Below are 5000 nucleotides of genomic sequence, written 5' to 3' on the forward strand. Positions count from 1 at the left end.
TAATTGTTCACCGTGTCATTTCTTGTAATTTCATTCAATAAGAATGATAACAACAACAACAAATAATAATAATAATTATGATAATGATAGAAATGATCATGATGAGGATTAGAATGATATCAACAATCATATTCAACAATGATACCAACAATGCTAATGATGATGATGACAATGACGACAATGACATTAACCCAAATGCTCCGGGTCGTTGATAACTGGCGCATAGGCCTAAACTCATGCCAGGGTCTTATCTTATCTTATGACACCCGGCATATTGCTGTCACCTTATATGACAACCGGAATTCGCAACCGGAATTTGGGGCAGGAAAGTGCCGCACGTCTTCACTGCATGACATCCGGAGCATTGATAAGAATTTTATTAAAGTGATCATTATCATAACGAAGAAAGGAACAAGAAATAAAGATGACGAAAAAGAAAAACAGAGAGAAAGAGAGAGAGAGAAAAAAAGGTAAGAGATGCAAAAACAGAAGAAAAAGAGAGCGAGAGGAAATACAGATAAATAAAAGTGACGAAAATAAAAATGAAAATATTGAAAAAACAACAACAAATAACCAAAACCAAAAACAAAGAAGGCAAAGAAAGAACAAAGAACAAAAAAAAAAAAAAAAAAATCAGATAAAACCCAGAGAGATGTAAGTCTCGAAGAAACACTCGATGCTTCGAACAGCTTCAAATTATTATCTCATAATTTCATTGCAAATAAAAGCTGTCTCTCATGGGATGGCTGTTGCACGGTAGGTAATTAGTTGACGGCCCCTGGGGAATAACACTACCTTTTTTATAATTACCCTCACTTCCCGTTTATACCCTCCTCCCCCCTCCCCGCATCAGTGACTGCACGGAATGCAAACGTGCATTTCAACATAGCTGTTGACATTAACATCATCATCATGAAAATGTTGCCGAGTTGCTACTGGCATGTAATTTTCCAGTTTGTATTTTTTTTTCTTTTTTTTATGGTCTTGTCATGTACTTACGTCTTATTTTCTAGATTATTATTAATAACATTATTGTTTTTGTTATCATCATTATTTATACTTATATGTATATATATATATTAATATATATGCATATATTAGTATTTCTATTATCCTTGTCATTAAGATTATTGTTATCACTATCGTTATAATCATTATCATTAAAATCTATCCTCATTCCCCACATTATCATTATATTTTATATACTACTATCACTATCATTATCATAATTATCATTGCTAATATTTTAATTTTCATTAATAACAATATCTTAATCGTTATAATGATTTTTATAATGATTGTAGATTTAAAATTTTCATTATTGCCATTCAATTCTTCTTCGTTATCATTATCGTCATTATTTTCATCATTGTAATTATATTTGTAAATATCACTATCATTTTTCCTATTATTATTTTCACAATTATAATTCTATAATAACGTTCTCCGTATCATTATCATTATAATCTCCCATATTAACACTATCATTATTGTTATCATTATCGCTATTACTACTAGTAGTAGTATCATCATTTTTGTTATCTTTATTATCATTGTTAGCATTGTTATTACTTCAACATTATCGTTATTGTTATCATCATCATCATCATTATTAATGTAAATATTTTCATGGCCATTATCATAATTATCATTAATTATTAGTATAATCGTATTATTAATTATCATTATGATCATAAATTGTTGTTAGTCTCATTAGTGGTATAGTCATTACTCTTACCATTATTGTCATTATCATTATCAATATTACATTATGATGAAAACACTAATGATGATAGTGATGACAATGATAATGATAATGATAACAATAATCATAGTAATTATGACAATTGTATTAACATTTATAAAAGTAATGAAAACAATGATAATGATAATAGTAACAATAATGAAAATAATAGTAGTTATAAGGCTAATGATAACAATGATAATATCAATGATGTGTTTGTTATTGTGGTTTGAGTTATCATTCCATTTTTTTTATCATTAGTGTTTTCATCACCATTTATGTTGATATTATTTTTGTTATAATTGTTATTATCATTATCAGTATCATCATCGTTATCATCATAACATCATTATAATTACTGTCGCTATTACCATTATGACTTTTGCTATTATCATCGCCATTCTTACAATCATCATTATTATTATTTCAATCCATACTTCTTATTCCTATCTTCTGTTTTTATGGTCAATAAAGATAAATCGAAAAAAGACGAGATTATATATAAAAAGAAAAAAATCTTTTCAAAACTATTACCATTTCACTATCCACTCTCCTTCGTAATTAATTCATCATTCGCCGACAAATTAATCGTCGTCTTTAATCGTGGTAAGCGAGTCGTTAAGAAAATCCGTTAAGCAAATCAGGCAATTATCTTTCTATTTAGTTTACGACCCCTATTATGTCGTTGACATTTTGCAGGCCGGAAAACCTGTATTGCAGAGACAGGGGCTCTGTGAGTCCTGACAGGCGTTTCTCGTACCCTATTTCCTCTCTTTCTCTCCGTCTTTCGTTGTCTTTCTCTCTCTCTCTCTCTCTCTCTCTCTCTCTCTCTCTCTCTCTCTCTCTCTCTCTCTCTCTCTCTCTCTCTCTCTCTCTCTCTCTCTTTGTCTCTTTTTTTTTTTTTTGTCTCTGTCTTTTTCTCTATCTATCTCTGTCTTTCTTGCTCTCTCTGTCTCTGTCTCTGTCTCTCTCTAATTCTGTCTCTGTCTCTGCCCCTCTCTCTCTCTCTCTCTCTCTCTCTCTCTCTCTCTCTCTCTTTTTTTTTTGTCTCTCTCTGTCTTTTTATCTATCTCTCTCTCTCTCTCTCTCTCTCTCTCTCTCTCTCTCTCTCTCTCTTTGTCTGGATAGATGTATGCATGTGTGTGTGTGTACGCATATATATTTATGTATAAATATATATATATTATAATATATATATACTTTTATATTATATTTATATTATTAAAATATATATACTATATATATATTTTATATCATATGTATATATATATATTATTATTAGATTTATTTATTTTATAATATATTATTTATACTAGATATATACATATGCGTTCACACATGCACACACAAAACACACACACTACACCCACACACACAAACACACTAACAACACACACATATCAATATTTTTATTTTATATATATATTTAGTTTATATTTATATATTATATATATATATTTATTTATATATGGATTTGTATATTTATATATTATATATATTAATATGATATATTTAGTATATATATATGTATAATATATAATTTATTTTTATTTGCATAATATATTATATATATGTATATTTTATATATTAGATATATATATATATATATTATATTATTATTACATATATATAAATATAGTTTATATTTTTATATATATTATATATATATTTTTTTATATTATATATATATTTATAATATTTATATATATACACACACATACACACTACACACACACCCACACACACTACACACACACACACACACACACACACACACACACATCACGCTCACAACATATATATATTTATATATATTATATACTTCTATATACTATCGATATATAGATATATATAAATTATATATATATACATATATATAGATTATATATTTATATATACACTTATATATGTATTTAATATTATTATATTATATATATATATATATTTTATATATTTAGATATATATATATATATATTACACGATGTATCACAAAAAAAATCACAGTAATCGTGCACCATAAAGGAATTAATAATATTCTACCATGATATAGATGTATACTACTCATGGCATGCATATATTATAGCTATATTATTTATATATTATATATTTTTTATGATATGATATTATATATATATTGTACTTATATATATTATATATTTATATTATTAAATTGGTATATATACTAGATATTTTAGATATATAGTAGTCTCATAATATTACATATATATACATATATTTATATAACATAAAATACATACTATTATATAATGTGATATATATATATACTATATATATATATATATATATATATATTATATATCATATCTATATATATATATTATATCATCATATATAATATATATACACGCGCACACACACACACACACATATATATGTGTATGTGTGTGCTAATACATAGCTTTTATCGAGTGACTGCGCATATATTGCTATATGCATGTCTTTATACTTACATTTACACGTTTATGTGGCAAGCCTCACCCACCCGAAGACCCAACTGCAAAAGTTTCCCTGAAACAACTAAACCCGTTTGCCAAAGAAGATTGAATGAACAAAAAACAAGAACAAAGGCTAAGGAGACATCGACCCCCTCCCTCCCTCCCTCCCTCCCTCCCTCCCTCCCTCCACCTTCCTCCCTTACTACTCCTCTCCCCTACCACCCCCCCCCCCTCTCTCTCTCTCTCTCCACCCCCCTAATACCCCTCCTCCTCCTCCCCCTCTTATCACGTGATCGAAAAGCCACGTGCATTGTGAAGGAGAACGCGAAAGGAGCGGTGGAGTGCGGGGGGGGGGTGGATGGGAGGAAGCGCGGGGCTGTGTAACGAGTGCTACGTTAATGGTGGGCGGTGTAGGGCCGCTGTGGGTAAGGTGGATAGGGAGTACATAGAGAAGGGGGGTAGAGAGTTGGGGTTGAAATGTGATGGAGAGAGAGTGAGAGAGAAAGAGAGACATAGTGAGAGAGACATGGAGAGAGAGAAAGAGAAAGAGAGAGAGAACGAAAGATAGAGACAAAGAGACAGAGAGAAAAAGAAAGATAGAGAGACACAGATAGAGAGAGAGAGGAAGAAAGACAAAAAAAATAGACAGAAATAGAGATAGACAGACAGACAGAGAGAGAGAGAGAAAGAAAGAAAGAAAAAGAGGTTAAGAGTAAGAACGAGGATGAGGATGGGGGGAGAGGGAGGGGGGATGGAGGTGAAGTGAGGGGGGTGGGGATGGGGGGGACAAAGGATCGCG

The 5000-nt window shown here is 30.2% G+C and overlaps 1 protein-coding gene across 1 annotated transcript in view; it reads left to right on the top strand.

Moving 5' to 3' along the window:
* The window catches only part of Ranbp21 (exportin-5-like protein Ranbp21), a 27177-nt gene that overhangs the window by 11592 nt on the left and 10585 nt on the right, over window positions 1-5000 (top strand). The window lies entirely within an intron of this gene.

This window comes from Penaeus japonicus, unplaced genomic scaffold (genome assembly GCF_977035675.1).
Source record: "Penaeus japonicus unplaced genomic scaffold, GWHDUDI00000001_assembly GWHDUDI00000009, whole genome shotgun sequence".
Lineage (NCBI taxonomy): Eukaryota > Metazoa > Arthropoda > Malacostraca > Decapoda > Penaeidae > Penaeus > Penaeus japonicus.